Source organism: Halichoerus grypus, chromosome 3 (assembly GCF_964656455.1).
Source record: "Halichoerus grypus chromosome 3, mHalGry1.hap1.1, whole genome shotgun sequence".
In the NCBI taxonomy this organism is placed as follows: Eukaryota; Metazoa; Chordata; class Mammalia; order Carnivora; family Phocidae; genus Halichoerus; species Halichoerus grypus.
The window spans coordinates 148,466,914-148,492,506 of record NC_135714.1 but is presented as its reverse complement, the minus strand read 5'-3'; the positions used below and the strand labels follow the sequence as shown (position 1 = coordinate 148,492,506).

The 25,593-nt window shown below is 35.3% G+C and overlaps 1 protein-coding gene and 1 long non-coding RNA gene across 4 annotated transcripts in view; both read right to left on the bottom strand.

Moving 5' to 3' along the window:
• The window catches only part of LOC118538864 (uncharacterized), a 158,385-nt gene extending 152,637 nt beyond the window's left edge, over window positions 1-5,748 (bottom strand). For both annotated transcript variants that reach the window (XR_013446571.1, XR_013446570.1), the window contains exon 1: window positions 5,529-5,748. This is a non-coding gene — a long non-coding RNA (uncharacterized LOC118538864). The remainder of the gene's footprint in view (window positions 1-5,528) is intronic.
• GALNTL6 (polypeptide N-acetylgalactosaminyltransferase like 6) overlaps window positions 1-25,593 on the bottom strand; it is a 1,190,952-nt gene that overhangs the window by 932,150 nt on the left and 233,209 nt on the right. The gene's annotated exons all lie outside the window — the stretch shown is intronic.

The following is a 25,593-nucleotide window of genomic DNA, read 5'->3' as shown; positions in this document are numbered from 1 at the left end:
AAGATCCTAGCGTTAAATGGAAAGCTCAACTTGCATCTTTACCCTTTACCTCTCTTACTCAGCTTCCTAATACAAAGAATCTGCTTCTCTTTTAAACTAGATTAATACATCTCTTTAAAACTTGCTCTCCATATCTATAAAGAGCAGTTACAGTTCCCTAATTTATATATGCATGTCCCAAAACTGTAATCTTTAAAACAAAAATGAAAACAGAGCACAAAATGAAATAAAAGCCTCCTTGTAATCACAGATGAAAAGCCATACTGTTACATCTTTGGGTTTAAAACTTGTCCTCACAAGTTATTTGTGAGACTCACACAAAGAGCAGGTAGAAAACACTTTGCCTTATGGTATAACTCATAAAACTCTTAACCCCAGAAAATTAAGTGAAATATTTAGGTAATAATCAAATGTTTGTTGTAGCTAGTTAGCTTCTAATTCCATAAAAACTTTGGAAGAAATTTTATATATATACATATATATATATATATATATATATATAAATTTTATATATATACATATATATATACAAAAAAGTTAATATATATGATACTGTGCTTTATAATAAGAAATATATAGAGTTCCTAAAAGCCTTAGAAGTTCCTAAATGCTGAGAACTCTAAAGGCCTTTTGTTATGTTAATGATGTGACTTTTGTAAGAGGACTAAGGATGGGGGCTGGTTGCCATGGGGACCAACCCTGTGATTATAAGGTTGGAACTTTTTTAGTTCCACCCCCTGACCTCCAAGGAAGGGGGAGGGGCTGAAGGTTCAATCAATCATTAATGGCCAATGACTCAGTCAGTCATGCCTTGTAATGAAGCCTCCATAAAATCCCAAAAGGACAGTGTTTGGAGAGCTTCAGGGTCAGTGAACATGTAGAGATTCAGGGAGAGTGGCATGTTGGTAGAGTATGGCAGCTCTAGGCCCTTTTCCCCATAATTGGGCTTATGCCTCTCTTCCATCTGGCTGTTCCCAGTTACATCCTTTTATAATAATCTGGTAATCTAGTGAGAAAATGGGTTTCCTGAAGTTCTGTGAGTTGCTCTAGCAAATTTATTGAACCCAAGGAAGGGGTCTTTGGAACCACTGGCTTATAGCCAATTTGTCAGCAGCGTTAAGTAACAACCTGAGCTTTCACCTGGTGTGTGAAGGGGTGTGTGTGTGTGCAGTCTTATAAGACTAAAACCTTAACCTACAGAACCTGACACTAACTCCAAGTAAATAGTGTTAGAATTGAATTGAATTCTAGGAAACCTAGTTGGTGTCTGAAGAATTGCTTGATGGTGGGGGCAACCTCCCCCCTCCCCAAATTAGTGGGCAGAACACAAAAGCATATATATATATATATATATATATATATAAATCCATATATATATATGGACTTATACATATAGCACACACCGCCAGAAACAGAATCCTTTAATAAAATTATTCCTTACCAATATTGCAAGTTTGTATAATATCTTACCAGTTTGCTCTCTTTTCATTACTAATTTCTGCTTCTGACCCTCTGTATGCCACAGCTTCAAATAACACAAATAATGAAAACAGTATCCATTATATTTGTGTGGATTTCACAAAGAAGATAATGTTTAAAAGATAAAATTTAATGGATTTTAATTTAACCTGAGTTTGTCAGAGGAAAAGATGCTTCCACAAAAACCTAAATGATTGCTAGTTAACTCAGAGTCTGTGCAGAGAGAACAGGCTATAAGAGTCCCTATGATGAAAAAGGGACATAGAGTGTTTTAAAAATAGGCCAAAGGCTTATATGGTTGAAGCGTAAGGATCAACAGTGATGATGGCTCATCATCAGCCTGGAAAGGTGGCCAAGGCCAGATACTGGAGAGTCCTGTAAAACATGTTTAAGATTTTGAACTTTTTCCTATTGAATTCACTGAGTAGTTTTAAGCATTGTAGTGATTATCAAATTTTTATTTATTTTTTAAAAATTACTCTGATATAGTAGGCTAGAAGTTTGGAGCAGGACAGAAGTTGAGGTTTTGGGCAAAGTATACCACAATATGAGTTAGGAGTCTATGGGAATAATAGAGAGAAAATGAAGAAAGGTGGTGGTAGTAGAAAGAGGAGAGCAGTGGAAAAAATGGAGTTATTTTATATATAAAAGCAGCATATTTTTTTTAGATAATGAGAGGGGAAACATAAAGGATGACGCTAAGATTTCTGCCTATGGAAGTAAGTAGACAGAATACCATTTGCCAAGATAGGGAACACAGGAAAGGGAGTAAGTCTGTAACGAAATATGAAAAGTTTAAATATATGAGTTTGAAGTGCTATGAGAAACTTAAGAGAAGATGCTTAGCAATCAATTAGACATATGTTACATCCAGGCCTCAGAAATGTAGGCTGGAAATACAAGCTATGAAGTTGAAAGCTTATTTTATGTGTCATATACAGTTTACAAGCATTAGGGTCATTGTCTCATTAATAATAATGGTATGATTGGGGCGCCTGGGTGGCTCAGTCGTTAAGCGTCTGCCTTCGGCTCAGGCCATGATCCCAGGGTCCTGGGATCGAGCCCCGCATCGGGCTCCCTGCTCAGCGGGAAACCTGCTCCTCCCTCTCCCACTCCCCCTGCTTGTGTTCCCTCTCTCTCTGTGTCTCTCTCTGTCAAATAAATAAATAAAATCTTAAAAAATAATAATGATATGATTGACACTATCATTTTTTTATTACACTCAAAGGTTTAAATAGGTTTCTCAAACTCATATATTTAGTAGGAGCATCTCCCAAGATCATAAATTCAGCTGACTCCTACAAAACAAACTCCAAAATATTTAATGACTTAAACCAAAATTTTGTTAGTATTACATTTCATTACTGTGGAGTCAAGAATTTGGACAGGACACAATAGAGAACATTTATCTTTGCCTAAAATTTCCAGGGTATCAGCTGGGATAAATTGAATGGCTGGGAGTTAGAGCAGGTGAGGGTTGGCTGAGTAGGTCTACTCCCTATACATGGCCTTTCCAAGTGGCTTTTCCAAAAGTCTAAATTTGGTTTTGTTTTGTTTTTTTTTTTTACAGTATGGGTGTTTCATGATAGTTAAATTTTTTTACCAGGAGCTCAGGGCTCCAAAAGGAATAATACATCAACTGCCAGTTCTCTTCTAAGCTAGAGTTAGAAAGAGCAAAGCCTTATTTCCACCATATTTTATTGGTCAAAACAGTAAAAAAAATAAGATCAAATTCAAGTAGAGGGGACAAAACCCTCACCTCTCTATGTGAAGAGCATGAATGTATTTGTGGCCATCTTTAATCCACCACACCTATGACCCTAACACTTGTAGTTACTCTACGCTATAATCAATTTCTACAAGGTACACCTATAGCAAAGTGCCATCCACTTAGCAGGTGATCAAGAAGTGTTTGTTCAATGTAATTCTAATGTAGAGATTATATTTTGTTAATCATGAATCAAAAATAGCTTGTGAATCATTTCAGATGCTTCATCATTTTGGACAAAGAAATGAAGGCATTTAGAATGCCATCCTAGAACAGTACTTCTGAATTCCTCAGAATTACAAATGTCTGTGAATTACTCAAGCTGAGGCTCCATGAAAGGTCTTTCATATTCTGTTTGAAGATTCTAATTTTGGATATGTCCTCTTGCAAATATTCTCATTGACAGAATGTATTAGAGTGGTGTGTAGCGCTCTACCTTAATGTAATTGATAGCTTGTTGCCACTGAATGTTAAGAAACTCAGCAGTAAGATGACTTCAAATAAAAGGTCAAAACTTGCTTTTGGCAAAGAGCAAACTCCATACAGAGAAAAATACCATTCTAAGTTAGCCACGTTCTCAGAACAATGTTCTTATTCATATGGATGAATAAACCAAATCAAAAAATGTTCCCAACTCATGCAATCACCAACATTATGTAAAATGATGAAATGGCTTTCATTAGCAATCAGAAATATCAAACAATCAGGTATTGAGCTTTAATTTTCTTTTTATCCCTCAGAACTTTAAGAATGACATTTTATACTGTTTAAGGTCTTCATAAATTATTTTATAAAAAATAAATATTAATGTTGAAGCAGCAATATAGTATGCAATACCACTCAGCCAATTAAGAAAAAATGATATTGTAGGAAGTGAATTATAACTTTCTTACAGAATTACAGCATACAGCTGCAAGTCATCCATAGACATGCAACTCACAAAAGAGATTAATGGTTTATTTATTCTAATGTACTAAATGATTATGATCAAGATGAGGAAGTACCGTACATGAAAAAAGCATGGGAATTGTAGTTGGAATGCTGGCTCTTCCGATTTCGCACCACGTAATCGGGGCAAGTCACTCAACCTCTCTTGGTGTCAGTTTTGTCAGCTATAAACTAAAGGTATTGTCATTCAGACTAAAATGTTACTGTAAGGATTCACTCAAATTATCTATTCAAATAGTATATTACAGTATCAATAACTAGCTATTTTTTTTTAAAGATTTATTTATTTATTTTAGAGAGCACACCGGAAAGGGCAGAGGGAGAGGGAGAGAATCTCAAGCAGACTTCCTGCCCAGCCACAAGGAGGGGCTCCATCTCTCCACCCTGAGATCATGACCTGAGCCCAAACCAAGAGTCGGATCCTTAACTGACTGTGCCACCCAGACACTCCACTAGCTTTTATTTTTTTAATTATTATTATTAATCTCACAGTAGCAGCTGAATCAGTAAGAAGTAGTTTTCCCCACTTAAATATTTATTTTGAAGTATGTGAAAGATAGAGTAGGGTATTATGTGATCAAAACTAACAATATATGTATATATTCAGCATGAAAAAGCAAGGTCTGAGGAAATGATATAAAAAGTATAAGTGGCAAAAGAAGGCAAACAAAATTCTTTGCAAGTTATGAAAGAGTAAAACTGAGAATAAATGAGAACAAACAAATAGATGAGAATATCTGAGAAAAATCTTCCCAGGGAAATACCTTTAATATCAATATAAAATATTTTCTAGGTGTTTAAATTGTTCATTATTGATGTTTTATAAAATATGTCTCTCACAGATAAGATTCCATAAATGCAATAATTATTAATGCCCTATTTTCTTACTCTCTGTTTCATTTCCATTTGCAATGTGCTACTGCTATGGTAAACCAGTCATCTCAGCGATTGAGGAATCTTGTCTGTGTTTCTGTTACAATGTTGCCCTCATGATAATAGCTAAGTTACTATTGCATAGACATATTTTATCCAAAAAATGGATATTTTTGTTGATTCATTTAACCAAATTTATATATAGTTTAAAATCCAAATTTGGATTTCTTTTATAACCCTGAAGTTGTCTTTCTTACAGCAAGAATACACACCTAAATTAACTTCATCTTAATGAAATTACTTTGGAATAAAATATGTTAAAATGAGAGACAACCAAGCCATTTTTATAGAATGGGTTGTCCCTAAGTTTCATCTCCTTATGGTACCACCAATTCCATATTTACCTTAATTAAAAAAAAAATACACACACACACACACGCACACACACACACACACACACCTGCTCAAGTAGATCTTCCACTTCCCTTTTCTTCTGCATTTTTTGTCTGGGAGTCTCCAGGGGCTGTTCTCATGTCCCTGGTTTCACTTGTCTCTCTTAACAGTATTCAGCTGCAGGATAGGTACTTTATTTATAGACTTCTGCTTCCATCCCACAACTGCCTCATGACTGCCCCCTGCTGGAGAAACTATTTGGTGGTAGGAGCCTCCCCATTGTGACCATTCTTAATGTACCCAAAGACTCAGGAAAAATGCACAAATATGTAACCCAATTTTCTACCCTCACCACTTGTTTCCTGGATACCAGAGAGTGCTATTTCTGTCTCATGTTTCAAGACTTCCCCATGAAAAAAGCTTCCCAGCTTCTGTCATTTTCTTTCTCTTCCTAGGCCACAGAAACTAAAATTACAATGTCTCAAAATGTAAAATAGATAATACTCTATCCTCCCCACTGAAAGTTTCTTTGAATTAAGTACATAACCCTCTCTACTTCTCTTGGAAACTGACTCCCGGTAGCCCTGTCAAGCAGTTCACAGGATGTGCAAGTAGTGTTAAATCTTGGTTGGAGCTACTGTAGACTTGCTTGTTATCTGGCCTTATAAAAGAGTTGTCTTCCGAAAGTATAAATCTCTAAAGCTAGAATCTTATTTGCCTTCTTAAATAAAAAACAATTATTGTAAATTCTATGTATGTTTTGCTTCTATCTTAAAAGTTGAGTCACATATAATTAATTCTATGGCAAGTCTATATAAGTGCTATCTTTGGGAAAAGAGCATCTCATAGCAGTTAAGATTAATATTGATGTTTTCTACATGAAATTACAAAAAAAAATGTGTTCCTAAATCAAACAAAACTACAGCTTTATGTTTGCTGATTCAATGTTGTTGCGAAATACTGAACTCCCAGATGATTATCCTTTTAGTTGTTTATTGTCTAAATTAAATAAGAAAAGATGGAATGCATATAAAAATCAACTATCCACTTATTGTACACACAATCTTACAAAAAAATTATTACCCTAAATAATTGTATGGTTTTATTTTATTTGTATAAAAGGAAGCTTAGCAATCATTTTTACGGAAATATTTATAAAGCTAGAAAATAATAAAGGTAAAGAGAAGTACCAGAGTAATGCATTTATAGCTATAAGTATGCCCTTAATTATAGGCAGAAAACAATATATATTTAACAAATAAAAATATTCAGTTTCATGACTTAAATCAAAATCTTATATTTATTAGAAGCATGTATTAGCTGTGCATCTTTATGTTAAATTCATGTTTCCCTGAATTGGATTGATTATATACTTACGGGATTTATTAATTCAACCAATAAATGATTTCTATGTGCCAGATGATGATGTCTAATTGAGTGTTAGAAATAAAATATGCAGGCGCCTGGGTGGCTCAGTTGGTTAAGCGACTGCCTTTGGCTCAGGTCATGATCCTGGGGTCCTGAGATCGAGTTCCATATTGGGCTCTCTGTTCAGTGGGGAGCCTGCTTCTCCCTCAACCTCTGACTGTCACTCCCCCTACTTGTGCTCTCTCTCTGTCAAATAAATAAATAAAATCTTTTAAAAAAATAAGTAAATGTGCTGGGTCACCTGGGTGGCTCAGTCGGTTGTGTTTGTCTTTGGCTCAGGTCATGATCCTGGGGTCCTGGAATGGAGCTCCGTGTAGGGTTCCCTGCTCAGTGGGGAGCCTGCTTCTCCTTCTCCCTCTGCCCCTCCCCCCCATGCTCTCTCTCGCACTCTCTCTCCCTTTCAAATAAATAAATAAAATCTTTTTAAAAAAAGACATAAAATATGCTATGGAATCACTTATATGGGGTAGTTGAAAAAGACTTGGAGTATTCAAAAATATTCCTACAAAAATATTACCCATAAAAAAAAAGCTACAGGATAATTAGCAATTAGTCAAGCAAGGAGGAGTTCCAGGCAGAGAACAACCTATAGCAGTATTTTGAGACAAGAAAACAAAATGAAATAACTGCATATGAATGAAGCACAGATAGTAAGAATAGAAAGTTTAGAGATGAAGCTTGACATTTAAAAATATAGACAACAGGAGAGGTTCCTGGTTTTAGTAAAGACCAAGTAAGCTACAATTGACAGATAAAGATCATAAAATCTGTACAAAATACAATAAAAACAAAAATAAACAACAACAAAAACTGTTGGGTACTGGAGAGTGATGAAAGGGAAGGACACCTGGTGACTCTTCTTTTATCAAAACTTCTAGCCTAAGGGCAGACCCTAGTCTGTACCATGCAGGAAACTAAGATCCTGATAGAAAACCGAAGCCATTCTGGCCAGAAGAACCAGAGAACAGAGCAACCACAAAACTGCTCTGGGCAATCACACTCACTGGAAATTGACGGAGTGTTGCCAAAAGAGAGAGCAGAAGATCCAAATTCCATGTATAAACTCTGCCATTAAAGAAACACAGTTTATGGTTTAAGTCCAACCCAATGAAATGCCAGCTAAAACAAACAAACAAACAAAAATCAACACACTTGGAAAATATAACAGAATCTAAAATCAACATTCACAACATCCAGGATATAATAGTAAAAAAAATAAGTTTATCTATGAAGAACAAAAGAAATATGACCCATGCTCAGTAGAAAGGACAATCAGCAGACCCTGACCATGAGATGATCGGGATTTAAAACAAATAGAAAAGAATTATAAAGCAGCTTTTATAATGAAGCTCAGTGATACCAGGAAAATATGCCTGTAATGAATGAAAAGAAAAATATCTCAGCAGAAAAATATCTAGAGTCTCTAAAACGGTGGCAGTGTCAATATTCTCTGGTCAGCTATTTCTTCTGTAACTTTATTTTATGTTCCATTTATATGTCAACTCAAAATCAGCACTTTCTATTTATTTCTTGTTCTCCCACCTTTCTTAACCAATTCTCTTCTGATTATCCTTTTTTTTTTTTTTTTTTTTTTGGTAAAATATCACATGGATTTTTCACTGGGAGATAAGGAGGCAACACAACACAGGGGACTGTGTGTGAACTGAGTGACACACGCACAACCACCACCAACAGACTCTGAAAGAAAGGATGCAACTGGTCACTAATCATGACGCATATGTATTATTTATGTAGTGATTTGTGGAATCCAGAAAAATCTGCTTTTTGCTCCTTTTTCTGCTCTTAGTCTTGTTAAGACCGGCACCCTCACTTTATGCATGCCTTATAATCCAAATAGTATATGTCCTCCTTGTAAGGGACAAGGAGTTAATGACTTCTTTAGAATAGACAACATCTCAGGAAGGACCAGGTGAGGATGACCGGGTGAAGCCATCATATGTGTATTCCAGACCACTGGAGCTAGACACCTCAATGCCAACATCTCTACGCCAAGACCCCCTTGGCTCCAAGGAATAACACCTGGGCCCTTGTCTTTGTTCTAACGGGTTCCTGGGTGCCTGAGAGGACACGTACACCAGACCACAATCCTCAAGAAAAACCCCAGACTCCAAACAAAATGAGACTCTATCTCATTTTCTTTCTGTCTCCCAGACACTCTGTCTGCACCTGCACTCTCTGTCTACCTTCAACAAACTGCTTTCACCTCCTGTTGGCTCACATTTGATTTCTGTCCTGCACACGGCCAAGGACCCTCTTGGCTGGTCCTGCGAGAACCCCTCTCGGTCCTTGGATCTGGCCTGCTGGCATCACTTGTATACATTAAATTGAAAGAAGATATAAACTCTAGCACATTGGCCATGGGTTGGAGAAAAGATGAGATATTTAACTGAGAAGAAAAAAGTACTTAAAATTAAACCCTGAGGAATACCAATATTAAGTAAGGGCTATAAAAAGAGGTAAGTCTGAAAGAGACTGGAAATGAAAGGCCAGGAAAAGTATGAGGGTGCATCAGAAAACACACAAACAAACAACCCCTCCCCCCCCCCGCCATACACACGCACAAACACAAGAGAAAGGGTTTCAAGGGAGACACTTAGTCAGAATTTGAAAATAAAGCTGAAGGGATGAGTAAGAGTCAGAATAAGGAGTAACTGTAGAATTTTTTTTAAAGCAGCAAAGTCTTTGGAGCCTTTTAGAATTACTTTCAGAAACTGAAACTAATTTTAAGAATTGAGTGGGAAGTCCTAATGTGGATGTAACATTGAATCTCGTGAGTTCAAGATGATGAGAGGTTTGTTTATTTCAGCCTAGGTTACCCCATCGTAAACAATAAGGGGAGTTGAAAATCTACAAGAGGACAAAAGAGAACTACAAGCATTCTAACTTTGAGGCAGTGAGGTGAGATAGCTTTCAGTGCTGGGGAAGGGCTGTTTTTACATCCTAAAATTAGGGGAAGAGGAAGAGAGAAATGTGGGAGGCACATTTCATGTTTTCATGTGAGCTTGTTGAAGGAGGTGTAGCCTCTTTGTTTCTTGTTCTTCTGTGAAGTAGTAGGCATGGACATCTGCAGAAAGTAGTGGGAGGGAAGAGGATCAGATATTTTTAGGAAAGAATGTCCAAATAGATGCTATGGAGAAAGAGAGGAAGAGCTGATTTGGAAAATGTAGGAGGATTGCTGCAAAGTCATGAATCTCAGTAAAATTTTCGTTTGTTACAGTCTGAGTTTGGGTAATCTTTTAACCATCCTAAAAAAACCCATATATAAACACAGGGCAGATAAACTGTTATAGGGATCCATGTTAAGTCACAACCATATACTCAAAGGAAAGTAAGGCGGTCTGGGGTCCATTTTCTCAACTCTTAATAATAAACATTTTAGCCTTTTGTATTTTTAAACATACAGATTCAATAGCCAAATACTGGCTATTAGGAAATTCCTGGCTCTCTAAATTCACTATTGGAACTCAAACCATCATTCCATCTGCTGCATCTATTGTTTGTATTGCCTGTTTGAATGCATATAATTTAGAGAATGAGAAAAAAATGAGTAAAAAAAGAAAGACTTAATTTCAAGAATTCATATGATCCTTAGGATAATTTTCAGTGCTAACAGAATAACATAACAAAAAAAGATATTATTTCAAGGTTAAATTCAATCAAATAAAGACACTAATCAATAAGGATGATCCTTGGGGTGCCTGGGTGGCTCAGCTGGTTAAACGTCTGCCTTCGGCTCAGGTCATGATCCCAGGGTCCTGGGATGGAGCCCCGCGTCAGGCTCTCTGCTCAGTGATGAGTCCGCTTCTCCCTCTTTCTCTCCCTCTGTGATCTTTCTTGCTCTCGTGCTCTCTCAAATAAATAAATAAAATCCTTGAAAAAAGATAAGGATGATCCTTGAATGAAGAAACAAACAAAAAAATAACCCAATGGTAGGAATGTGACCTGAGTTCTCATTTGTAGTTTAAATTCTGACACTTTTAGGGTTTTGTTGGAGCCCAGGCTCTGGGCTTCATCTATCTCTTAATCATGGTTCTACCACTTACTAATAATGAAACATGAAACAAGTTACTTAAAATATTGTGTCTACAAAATGAGTTAATAATACTACCTAAATTAGTTAAACTAACACATATGAAGTGCTTAGAGCAGTGCCTGGCATGCAGTGAGTATTCAATAGCTGTTAGAAATTATTATCAAACCAATGGTGGTTGCATGCTACTCGTTCTCCAAACTCTTAAGATTTATTGGAGAATACGACATAATGATGTAATATACATAATAAATTCTTGTAAAGTTTGTGTTTGTTTATAATTTATTCAATGTATTATTAATACCTAACGTGAAAATTTCATAGAACTTTTAAGATTAACAGCAATAAACTCTATTTTATCAATAAATCTTAATTTTAATTTTAGTCTGTGAAATGTTGGGAGATTAAAAAAAACAAAATCTAAACCCTTGGGGCTAAAGAGAAATGCTGTGATTTTCCCTAAACTGAGCTACTTATTTTTTTTTAAATACACAAAGAAAAAGAAATATAAATTCTCTACTTATGTGCGTGATTTGTGCCATGATAACTTGTGCTCTAGAGAACTTTCAGGATACTTACTGAGCTATGTCCTTTCAAAATAGCTCAATTATTATATGTCTGGGGTTAAAATTTTCTAGAATACTAAGTATATATCCAAATAAGATTTGAAAATGTCTTACTGTTACATAAAGGATTTTACATCTATGTAATTTTCATAAAATATAGCTATGCAAAAATACCTTTAAAATAGAATGCATATGTGAATGACTACATGCTTTTATATGTGTGCTGGAAAGCATAAGTCAGATTCTTTCCTGATGAAACCATTTCTCTAGTTGACAACTGTCAAAGCCATCTCAAAAACCCATGAATATTAAAGCACTGTTCACTGGCACATTTGGCATTTTGAAGTCAGGCAAATAGAACTCATGAAATATGAAAGGAGTGCTCCATGTCGCTTTGTAGAAAATGTTGCCATTAAGATGATGTATGAGGAAATTCACACCTTCATCTGCTGGGCGTGCTCAACTGTATTTTCAATCAACTGTATTACTTTGCTTTGATAGTGTTACCTTTGGATAATACCCTCCTTTTCCCTGGTTTAAAGAGTTCCTGAAGCCAGGATTATGCAGAAATTTTTTAATCATTTGCATGTATAATACACGTTTTAAACACAAGTATATTATGTTACTAGTTATATTATAACAATTAATAGAGTATAAAGTCTTTCTATTTTAACTCCTAGTATTAGGTCAGGAATGTTCCTAGGCACACACCACTGCCAATTTTTATTCTATATTACTAGGTTTGTGGAATTCAAGTTTACTAGAAAATTGTGATATGTTTCCTTCATATTCTAGCCTCAGAAAAACTTGTCCTGACTACATTTTCACATGCTTAGTGATATTATAGACTATTCTATTAAATTTGAAACTATACTCTTTCTGGACGTAATGATTTTTATTTTGTAATTATTTGGAACAAAGCGATGCACTTTATTTTACCTAGTCTGTACTATGATGAAACATAAAGATGAAAAGAGTTCTCATTCATTCTAATGGAAGGATGTGTGAATGTATGACAGACGTATTAAAAGTCTTAAAAATTACTTTTTGTTAAAATGGAAAATTACATATATGTCCCTATAAATATCAATATAGGCAATCAATGCAGTCAAGAATTATACTTATTGCAATCATACAAATAGATATTTTTATCAATTTTCTATAGAGATTTATCCAGCAACTCTTTACATTTCACAGTGTGAAGTCTTAAAATTTCTTTTCCTTTAAAAGAAGATACATTCTTGACTGTTGGTGCAACAAAAGGCAGTACACACATGATTATAGAATCCACATCTCCAGTTCCATACTTTACTTTTTGTGTACTTAAGTATGCATGATTAAGTTATGATTTTCTGAATGCAATATTTTATTGTAATTTTACCTACATAGTTTCTTAAAATAAAAGTGACTTAATAACCTTTTGCTTGGGGGGCGCCTGGGTGGCTCAGTCGCTAAGGGTCTGCCTTCGGCTCAGGTCATGATCCCAGGGTCCTGGGATCGAGTTCCGCAGCGGGCTCCCTGCTCAGCGGGGAGCCTGCTTCTCCCTCTCCCACTCCCCTTGCTTGTGTTCCCTCTCTCGCTGTGTGTCTCTCTGTCAAATAAATAAATAAAATCTTTAAAAAAAATTTAAAAAAATAACCTTTTGCTTGTTCATAAATCCATGAACTTGTGAACCTATACTGGTTGGACATATGTAAGATAGCTTCCTTTCTGTGTCTGTGTCAAATCAGAGTCTCACTTTTAAAAAGAATATTAAGCTCAATATACAACCAAAGTGCCTGTGCTGAATATTCTCATTTAAAAGTTGATAAGGCATGCTTCTATTCATTTCCAAACTGCACACACACACAGAGAAAATTCCTGTTAAGGAAGAATGGGTATTCAGATATGTTCTAGAATTATGGTTTATTTGCCTGCGACTATGTCCTATAATAAAACATAGAAAAAGGAAATGAAGGCTGTGGCCAATTCTTCAAGGTGCCTTATTAGTAAATAGCTCAGAGAGGATAGCAGGATAAAGGGTACTCTGTGACCTCTCAGGCACAGAGGAAGTTAGCTGAGGAGAAAGTCAGGAATGTGACTTTATGTAATACCTTATATAACTTTATTACTTTACATATATGAGGAAATTAGATGGTTTGGAACAAAATCCCTTAAAAGAACTATGCCTCTATAGGACAGTAAAACATCTTCCTTGGGCCCTGACAGTTTACTGGAGACACTGCTTCGAGCAACAGTATTAAGGTCATGCTTGAAAAAGTAATTTCAGATCCTCCAACTGATAATCTAGTATGTTTACAGTTATTCATAGAGTTGGCAGGCCTAAGCCGGTAGTAGTAAAATAAGGATCTTAGGATGTAGGAGAAAACAATTCAGGAGTTTCTATGTAGCTCATTAGTCTCCCCAGGAAGACTTACTCTTGACCTATCTAGTGGGTCAGCAAATATTTTCTGTAAAGGGCCAGATAATAAAATCTCTGTCACAACTAGTCAGCTCTGCCTTGTAGTGGGAAAACATTCATAGAAAACATAAGTGAATACGTGTGGCTCTGTTCCAGTAAAACTTTATTTATGGACAATTTAAATTTCATATGATGTTTTCATGTCATGTAATATTAATCCTTTAAATTTTTTTTCAACTATTTGAAAATGTAAAAATCATGCTTAGTTCTTGGGCCAAATAGAAACAGGTGGCAAGCCATAGTTTGCTAACTCAGGGCAAGGTTTCCTGGGAAGGAACAGCTCCTTAGATCCTCCTGACTTATGTAGCAGGTGACTTGGTCTGGTTTGGAAACCCAGACATTCTACTTCTTTGGTTATGGAATAAATGAGTCACAGAAACTCTAAATTATAATCTCTCCAGATATTTATATAGAAGATGCCCTGATACCCATCTATGTCCTCCAAACCATGGGAAAAAATTTAAAGTGTTTATATTTATAGAATATCTTTCTGTCATTATGGAACACAAGCATTTTGACAAGTGTGCTCTTGAAGGTCACATATAATGGATGTTCCTTCTAGAAATTGATAGTTTCTCTCAAAAATCACAGTTGTCTGGTGTGGTGGTGGTGGTGTGTGTGTGTGTGTGTGGTGTGTATATACGTATGTGTACACACACATACAGGTAATAAAGTTGTTTGGAACAATTAGTTCTAAAAGAGACAAGATAAGCCATTAGAAGATAACTGATTTTACAGATGGTAAGATTATACAGTAAAGGTGGATTGAAGGAACTCTCATACCAGAGAAGCTAACTTGAAATACTCAGGTAGCCACTTTATAGGAGGTCTAAGAGTTAATATCTACTTAGTGTTAGGTAAGTAGTATTCAGAATTGTTCACAGTTTTGACATAATATAATGATAAAGTCTTTTTCTAATTTCTTTGGTTTCCCCCAATCAGATTTTAAAAAGAAAATCTGAGGACAATACAAGCTCTGAAAAAAAATGGTGATTCAACAGTGATTAAAGCCCACTGTAAAATTAAAAAAAACAAGCAAAAACCTTTTCTGACAGATGTAGACATTATTTGTTTTCTCCATAAATGATACCATGCTTGTCGTAATTTAATCTATTTCTATTTTCCAGAAAAAAAAAAAAGAAACAAAACCTCAAATACAACACTTCCAAAAGTTGTGATTCGAGGATGAAGCAGTAATGACTGTGTCGACATTGAAATACACTATTAGCATCAAAAGACAGCATGCTGTTCATACCTAAAGAGGACCTATGGTAGACTTTAGGAGTGTGAAAAAGATCTGAAAATTGTGTCTTTATGTACAGAACTTCTATATGCAATAACACAGATAAGTACACAGATTAGTACTCACCTTTTACCCCAGTTAAATTATAATCAATGATATCATTTTCATTAGAGCTTGGGCATTAATTTTGAGATCGATCCTTTAGGATTATGTAACAAAATGTAATGGTTCCCCTTTCCTTTATCTTCCCTCAAATAAGGAACCTGACATGACTCTAAATGACTCTTAATTTATTATGAATAACATTCACAACTTAGATCTTCTGATAACTGATACGTTGACGATTATAAAACGTATTTTGTCCCTTTAAGATTTTAAATGAGAAGTTTGTATTTTAAAATTAATTTCAAATTTCAGTCACCAAATTGACTCTGTTTCAGGTTCTTTCTGCTTAAGCTAATATAATATTAATGTATATTATTATAAATTATATATATATTAATATAATATAATATAACACTGCATGAACCAAAACACTTTCTTCTATATTTGTTTTCATTAGGTCATTTGTAACAATATTTTATACTCACCCAGTCTCATCTATTTGCTAAATATTTTGTTCATTTATTGGCTTTGTGACAGGAAAAATCATTTTTTGTGGGTGATTTCATTTGAGCAAGGAGCGATGGTGACTTAGATGGTCCACTGGAGAAAGATGGTACTTCTAGGGCATTGAAAGATGGGAGTATGACCTTAAATGATTTAGCTCTGTATTTTGGCATCAAGAAACTCTAATTCCATTTTCAGATAAAATAAGTCTTCAAGTTATTATATCCAATATAAACATCCATCTGTGGTACTTTATATATAAATTATTACTTTGAAAAGAACTGGAATTAAGATTTCAACTTGCTTGAACAGAATCTCATTTCCTTGAAATACAGTAGAAGCAGTATTTCAAAGAAATGAGATTTATCTTCACACTGAGGCAGAGGACTTGAATGCCAGAGAACTTGGCTGCCCACCGGATGGTGGAGATAGCTTGATATGTACAAAGTATTAGAGGAAGGCAGATATTCTTACAGAAATAATGTTTTCTTAATACTTCCTTGCCACTTAATAAACATACTCTCAACTAACTCAATATGTTAGATTTTATCTGTCTAGACACAAAGCCGTGACAACGGCCTTCATTAATTTTAAGCAGCACATTTTTTTTTTCAAGCAGCACATTTTTAAAATTTTATATGTATGGTATACTTTTGCTCTGCACTATCAAACATAGTTTTATTTTTTTAGAACACATACGATTAATCTATGTGTTTTTAGAACACATGATTAATCTAAAACCTTTCCATTTTATATGTCACTTGGAGTTAGTTTTTAATTCCTCCCTATAAGCAATTTTAAAGGCCATGGAAATTTGTTTAGAGACCATATTGGTCTTTGGTAGAGAAAAAATAAAAATGTTTCAGATCATTTTTGTTTGGCATTTCTCAGATATTTCAGGCACAGAGAACTACATGTGGATCCCTTTCCATCAGATTTAGAGTCCTCAATTTGTCATATTGACACATGGCTGGAACCATAAAATGAATCAGAGTCATGGAGGTACATCAGGCATTTCTCTAACGATCTTGGGCATGATTACAGCTCTTGCCTTCATCAGGCTTGAAAATAGAATGCAGAGTCTAATCTGAGGCTGCTCAGATAGGTCCTCTCCTGAACACCGCTTTAACAAAATGATCCTCTGCCTGACATCAAGAGGACATTTTCAGACTGTCAGTGTTTGTTTTACATAAACGTTACTTATATAAAATTTATTTCCAGATAGTATAAGAATAAAGCGCATTAAAGTGCAGATATTTATACATATATATATATATACACACGCCTATTTTTTCTTTTCCATGCTTTTAAATTCCTTACAATATTCTTTTAATCCCAGCCTAGGAAGACACTTCATGCCATCTCTGATTTCTTGACATGCCTCCATGATTCCATGCCAAGGATAACACCTACCTTAAGATATTAAGGATTGCATTTATTTTTCAAACAAGAATTACTGCGCTTCCTCTAAATTGGAATGGAGTAGGATAGTGAAAGATTTGCATAAAGAGTTGCATTTTCTAATACTGATCTCAGCCAACCAATTGCATCAATTCTTTGACTGCTGAGAGGAAATCTCCTATCAAATTCTCTACATATTGGCTGAAGATAATTCTTAATAGTGTCCACTTTATAATCTTAAAAAAATTACACAACAGCTTTACATTTTGTACTGCCAAACTAAATTGCTAATCATCATGGATTTTGTGCCATAACTATTTCCAATCTCTTTTTATCTTTATCATTATGGTAGTTTTTACCTTGTCACTCTATTCTGAATCAGTCATAAGTGTATTCTTTAAATTTAAAGAATTGCGTCCATATTTACTCTTTCAAACTATAAAAATAAGTTAAATATTATATAATTTAAATAACAATATTTCAATTTATTTGCCAATTATGATTTTTTTATTAAGTTCAATTAGCCAACATATAGTACATCATTAGTTTTTGATGTAGTATTCAATGATTCATTAGTTGCATATAACACCCAGTGCTCATCAGATCACGTGCCCTCTTTAATGACCATCACCCAGTTACCCCATCCCTCCAAATTCTCTTCATTCTATAACCTCAGTTTGTTTTCCAGAGTCCAGAGACTCTCATGGTTTGTCTCCCTCTCTGATTTCTTTTAATTCAGGTTTCCCTCCTTCCCCTATGATCCTCTACCCTATTCCTTACATTCCATGTATTAGTGAAACCATATGGTAACTGTCTTTCTCTGCTTGACTTACTTCACTTAGCACAATACCCTCCAGTTCCATCCATACCAATGCAAATGGTAGGTATTCATCCTTTCCGATGGCTGAGTAACATTCCATTGTATATATGGACCACATCTTCTTTATCCAGTCATCTGTTGAAGGACATCTCGGCTCCTTCCATAGTTTGGCTATTGTGGACATTGCTGCTATGAACATCGGGTGCATGTACCCCTACTTTTCACTACATCTGTATCTTTGGGGTAAATATCTAGTAGTGCAATTGCTGGGTTGTAGGGTAGCTCTATTTTTAACGTCTTGAGGAAACTCCATGCTGTTTTCCAGAGTGGCTGTACCAGCTTGCATTCGCACCAACAGTGTAGGAGGGTTCCCCTTTCTCTGCATCCTCGCCAACATTTGTTGTTCCCTGTCTTGTGAATTTTAGCCATTCTAACTGGTGTAAGGTGGTATCTCACTGGGGTTTTGATGTGTACTTCCCTTTTTTTTTTAAGATTTTATTTATTTATTTGACAGAGAGATAGAGAGAACAAGTAGGCAGAGAGGCAGGCAGAGGGAGAGGGAGAAGCAGGCTCCCCGCTGAGCGGGGAACCCGATGCGGGGCTCGATCCCAGGACCCTGGGATCACGACCTGAGCCGAAGGCAGCCGCTTAACCGACTGAGCCACCCAGGCGCCCCTGATGTGTACTTCCCTGATGGTAAGTGATGTGGAGTACTTTTTCATGTGTCTGCTAGCTGTTCGCATGTCTTCTTTGGAGAAGTGTCTGTTCATGTCTTCTGCCCATTTTTTGCCTTGATTATTTGTTTTTTGGGTGTTGAGTTTGAGAAGTTCTTTATAGATCTTGGATATCGGCCCTTTATCTGTTATGTCATTTGCAAATATCTTCTTCCATTCCAAAGGTTGCCTTTTAGTTTTGTTGACTGTTTCCTTTGCTGTGCAGAAGGTTTTCATCTTGATGAAGTCCCAATAGTTCATTTTTGCTTTTATTTCCCTTGCCTTTAGAGATGTGTCTTGAAAGAAGTTGCTGTGGCTAATGTTGAAGAGGTTACTGCCTATGTTCTCCTCTAGGATTTTGATGGATTCCTGTCTCACATTGAGGTCTTTCATCCATTTTGAGTTTATCTTTGTGTATGGTGTAAGAGAATGGTCGAGTTTCATTCTTCTGCATGTGGCTGTCCAATTTTCCCAGCACCATTTATTGAAGAGACTGTCTCTTTTCCATTGGATATTCCTCCTGCTTTGTTGAAGATTAGTTGACCATATAGTTGAAAGTCCATTTCTGGGCTCTCTATTCTATTCCACTGATCTAAGTGTCTGTGTTTGTGCCAGTACCATACTGTCTTGATGATCACAGCTTTGTAATATAGCTTGAAGTCAGGCAACGTGATGCCCCCAGTTTTGGTTTTCTTTTTGAACATACCCTTAGCAATTCAGGGTCTTTTCTGGTTCCATACAAATTTTGGGATTGTTTGTTCTAGCTCTGTGAAAAATGTCAGTGGTATTTTGATAAGGATTACATGGAATGTATAGATTGCTCTGGGCAGCATAGACATTTTAACAATGTTTATTCTTCCAATCCATGAGTAAGTAATCCTTTTCCATCTCTTTTGTGTCTTCCTCAATTTCTTTCATAAATGTTCTATAGTTTCTAGAGTACAGATCTTTTATCTCTTTGGTTAGGTTTATTCTTAGGTATCTTATGGTTTTTGGTGCAATTGTAAATGAGACTGATTCCTTAATTTCTCTTTCTTCAGACACATTGTTAGTGTATAGAAATGTAACTGATTTCTGTGCATTGATTTTGTATCCTGCCACATTGCTGAATCGTTGTATGAGTACCTAAATACACAGGCTAAATTTACACTTAAAGGACCTGGAGAAAGAGCAGAAAATAAGCCTAAACCAAGCAGGAGAAGAGAAATAATAAAGATTAGAGCAGTAATCAATAAAATAGAAACTAGAACCGTAGAACAGATCAACGAAACTAGAAGCTGGTTCTTTGAAAGAATTAGTAACATTGATAAACCTCTGGCCAGACTTATCCAAAAGAAAAGAGAAAGGACCCAAATTAATAAAATCATGAATGAAAGGGGAGAGATCACAACCAATATTAAGGAAATACAGGCAATTGTTAGAACTTATTATGAGCAACTATATGCTAACAAATTAGGCAATCTGTAAGAAATGGATGCATTCCCTGAAACTTACAAACTTATAATCACAAACCTCCCAAAAAATAAGCGTTCAGGGCCAGATGGCTTCCCAGGGGAATTCTACCAAATATTTAAAGAAGAAATAATACCTATTCTACTGAAGTGGTTTCAAAAAATAGAAATGGAAGGAAAACTTCCAAACTCATTCTATGAGGCCGGCATTACCTTGATCCCAAAACCAAAGACCCCATCAACAAAAAGGAGAATTACAGACCAATATCCCTGAGGAACGTGGATGCCAAAATACTCACCAAGATACTAACCAGTAGGATCCAACAGTACATTGAAAAGATTATTCACCACAACCATTTGGGATTTATTCCTGGGATGCAAGGGTGGTTCAACATTTGCAAATCAATCAATGTGATAGAGTACATTAATGAAAGAAAAGACAAGAACCATATGATCCCCTCAACTGACAAAATACAGCATCCTTTCTTGATTAAAACTCTTTGAAGCCCGGTGATGGGTGTTAAGGAGGGCACGTATTGCATGGAGCACTGGGTGTTATACGAAAACAATGGATCGTGGATCACTACATCAAAAACTAATGATGTATGGTGACTAACATAATAAAACTTAAAAAATAAATAAATAAAACTCTTCGAAGTATAGGGATAGAGGGAACATACCTCAACATCATAAAAGCCATCTATGAAAAGCCCACAGTGAATATAATTGTCAATGAGGAAAAACTGAGAGCATTTCCCTTAAGGTCAGGAACATGACAGGGATGCCCACTCTCACTACTATTGTTCAACATAGTACTAAAAGTCCTAGCCTCAGCAATCAGACAACAAAACAAAATAAAAGGCATTCAAATTGGCAAAGGAGAAGTCAAACTCTCTCTCTTTGCAGATGACATGATACTTCATGTGGAAAAACCAAAAGACTCCACACCAATTTTGATTTATGGAGGTATTAGTAACCTGCGCTGTTTACATAAAATATTCAAATAAACCTATTGCAATGTTTCATGGGTACCACATACAAAAGTCATTCAAATTGAGTCAATCCATTTACATCAAATGGATCAATGATGTGTATATATGTAATAACTGAAATGAAGATGTGCCCAATGTGTACTACAATGCAACACCAATATCTTGCATGATGTAATAATTAAAATGAAATACAGTCTTACCAAAATTATAGAATACTCTACGTCTTATGTTCTTATTTTTTTATTTTTATTTAAATTCAATTAATTAACATATAATGTATTATTGGTTTCAGAGGTACAGGCCTGTGATTCATCAGTTTTATATAATACCCAGTGCTCATTACATCACATGCCCTTCTTAATGTCCATCACCCAGTTACCCCATCTCTCCATCTCCCTCCCCTCCAGCAGCCCTCAGGTTTTTTTCTATGATTAAGAGTCTCTTGGGGCGCCTGGGTGGCTCAGTCATTAAGCGTCTGCCTTCGGCTCAGGTCATGATCCCGGGGTCCTGGGATCGAGCCCTGCATCGGGCTCCTGCTCCGCGGGAGGCCTGCTTCTCCCTCTCCCACTCCCCCTGCTTGTGTTCCCTCTCTCGCTGTGTGTCTCTCTCTGTCAAATAAGTAAATAACATCTTTAAAAAAAAAAAAGGGTCTCTTATGGTTTGTCTCCCTTTCAGGTTTTGTCTTGTTTTATTTTGTCTTGTTTTTAAATTTAACTTAAAGTAAAAATTCAGTTACTCTGTTGAGCTAAACATATTTTTACTGTTCAGTTAGCTGCATGTGGCTACCAGCAATTGCACTGGGCTGTACAGATATAGATAATTTGAACCTGTATCTCCATGACTCCCAAACCAGTAATCTTTCTACTATATCATGCTTAATATCTGTCCATAAAAGATCCAGACATTATTGGTGGCATCAAAGTAAGAGACTGGGGGAAGGTAGAGTTAACCATTCCAAAGGAAATTATATAGAGTACATATTTTTTTGAGATAGAAGAAACAATGAACTTAAAGATCACAAACTTCCTGAATTTATGAATCCCAGTATGAGGGGCTTAATTGTAACAAATGCAGCATAGTCTACAATAGATAACTATGGGATTCTATTCAGTCAGTGAGCCAATGACATGACTCATGTATGCTTTATTTAAAAACATACTCCAAAAAGTAAATAAAAAACATACTCTAGAAAAAGCATACATAATTTCTTAAAATTTTTGATATGTGCCTTTACTAAAGGCTAAGCAACTGAATTGTTTTTCCTCTAATTTTATCTCATCTAAATTTAAATCTAACGAAGTTCTCACTCCTTTGTGACTGCAAAACTTTTGCTCTTGGCCTGAATGATGGTTCCAAGTCAATATTCTACCGACAAGAAAGGATTTAATTAACAGAAGGCTAAATATTTGTTTCTTCATCTTACTTATTTTCTCCTGAGAATTTTAAATGTCTTCCTGAAAGCTCTGTAACTAGTCTAACAAAATAAAACACAAGAAAAACCTGCTCACTTATTTAGGATAATTCTACCATGATTCTGCATAAATCAAGGTTCCATAGCCCAATAAGAAGGTAATATGTTGAACCAATATTTAGGAGTTGGGTTATTAAATTCTTATTGCTTGACTAGTGTATTGATTTCAAGATGACAGGAGATAAGAACACAAAATTTTAAACTTCATGTTAAAAATAAGTTTAAAAAAAACCCTCACATGCCAGTTGGTCTCAGTCATTCCCATTTTTTATGATAAAATAGTTCATAATAAATATTTTCACGTTCCTCTATCTTTTAATATTTCCTTTTGAAAAGCCAGTAATAGCTCTAGGCAGTCTACTGTGATTAATGACAAAGGTGGTGGTCTTTGTGTTGCAATGCTGTACGGCTACTAGAAGTTTTCAAGGTCACTATTTCCTTCTTCAGAGTTCAAAATAGGTTAAATATTCATAAAACATGACCTGTTTTTATGAGAGGTACCGTACTTGTTTTACGGGAGCCCCTTTTAATGAAAAGAAATGCAAAGAGATTTTCCCTCTCAATACTTGATATCCTATTCAACTGGGAATGCTATTGGAGCTTTTTTATGACTGAGGAAAATAAGATGGATATTCTTTAGGAGCTACTTATTATGAAAACATTTCATTTACTAACATTACCTGCAAAAGTCAGAAGTCTCTTAACCTATCTAAATGATAATCTATTGGTGTCTGATGTGCTAATAAAAATCAAGCTGTGAAGCATTGAGGGTCACCTTAATTGAGTGCTTTCGTTGCCATGCCAGGTAAATGAATCATATTCATTGGAAAGATTTCTCTTGGATAGAGAATTTTGTTCCCGGACTTTACTTACTTAGCAAGAATCTGATGGATATCAAGGGATGGGTGTACTGATGGGGGTGAGGCTCCACCAAAGCCAAAATCTGTTCATTTAGACAGAAAAGAAGGAATAAATGGAGGAAGGGAGGAAAGAAGGAAATGAAGGAAAGAAGACAACTGTCATCTCTGTGCTTTTTATCATGATATCTATATGGATGTTTCTCCTTTATTTATTTAGTACCTTAGCTTACTTCTCATGTACTTCCAAATATTTCCAACACTATATTATCATTTCAAATAACCATAGTTCACTACACTCTTTTGTGGTAAAATGGTCTCCTAAATAATATAATAAAAAAGTAATTGGTACTAATTACCCAGATTTTATTAAAATTCACTCAATGCAAATGGAATTTTCTTTAAAAGTTCTATAAGCCAACTATTTTTCTTTTGTCATATGCTGAAATTTGAGAGATGTTTTCTGTATACTTAATTCTTCTTTAATATCTCCTTTAATAGGCAACATTTGTCAGTTTCTCCATCATATAATCTTCCTTCTACCCCTTCAAACTATTACTATTCCAGAAAGAACAGCTTAAATATAATTGGAAGATTTACTAGTTAAATCAAGCTGAGAAACAAGCCTTTTAAAATAGTAATAATTCCTTTAGTCCAATAGAAATATACGTGTGTGCTGAAAAATCTAAGCATCACAGGAAAGATGAATAAAGTATGGCTTTTGCCTTCAAGAAAAATGTAAGTTTAATATGTATATATGTAAACAATTATAGAACAAGAAAGTATTTTTTCAGTGCTACAATCAATCACAATAAAGTTCAATGGAAGCATAAAGAAAGAAAAGAAGAAAATTAATTGTCTAATGAAGTAAAGAAGAATCCATGCATACCTTGACATTTACTATTGGCATGAAAGTCTAAGCAGAATGGGACAGGGTACTTAGAATAGTGGAAAAATGATAGGCATATCAGGGGTTGAGATTAGCTCAATAGTTTAATTATAATTTTTACGACTGGATTGTACTAGGGAAGGGCTGTAGGAGTTTCTTAGAAAAACAAGTGCTTTGGAATTTTGACCACCATTCTAAGGGATTTGATCTTTATTATTTTAAGCAATTGGAAACCACCAAGGATTTTGAGCAGAGAGTGATGCTAAGTATACTTGCATTATAATACAAAAATTCCAGCCATAAAAAATGAGGAAATCCTGCCATTTGCCACAACATGGAGGGAACTTGAGGACATTTTGCTAAGTGAAACAAGTCAAACAAAGACAAATACTGTATGATCTCACTTATATGTGGAATCTAAAATAAAAACAAAAACAAAAATCGCATTGAAAAGGAGATCAGATTTGTGGTTATGAGAGCTGAAAGGGGTGGGTGGGATGGAGCAAAGGGGGAAAGGTACAAATTTCCAGTTATAAGATAAATAAGTACTAAGGATGTAATGTGCAACATGATGACTCTAGTTAACACTGCTGTATGATATATAGGAAAAGTTAATAGAGTAGATCTTAAGAGTTCTCATTACGAGGAGAGATTTTTTTTCTTTCTTTTTCTCCATTGTTTTTTGTTGTGTCTATATGAGATGATGTCATCTAAGTTTATTTTGGTAATCATTTCACAATATATCTAAGTCAAACCTTTATGCTGTACTCCTGAAACTCATACAGCAATGTACGCCAATTACATCTCAATAAAACTGGAGGTGGGGGGAGAACAAAAATTCCATGGGTTTACGTATTTCTCTAAAGAAGATAGGGTAGGGCTATATAATTACCAAAATGTAAAGAATGGTCAAAACTATCTTTAAAACATTCATTGACAAATATGAAGCTCAACACTATATCAAGCATATATATGAGTATGATTTTGCCTGCAAAAATACATTGATTGTTAGGAGTAAATTTTAAAAACCTGGAGCTAGGCTGTAGTAAAGAAAAGAAAAATATACTGAATGAGTGAATGAGACATCTAAAGATTAAGACATGAAAGAGTTGAAATAGGAGAAGTCATTAATAATTTATATTTATAATAAGAAACAAATATCATTCAGAAGGAGGGAAAT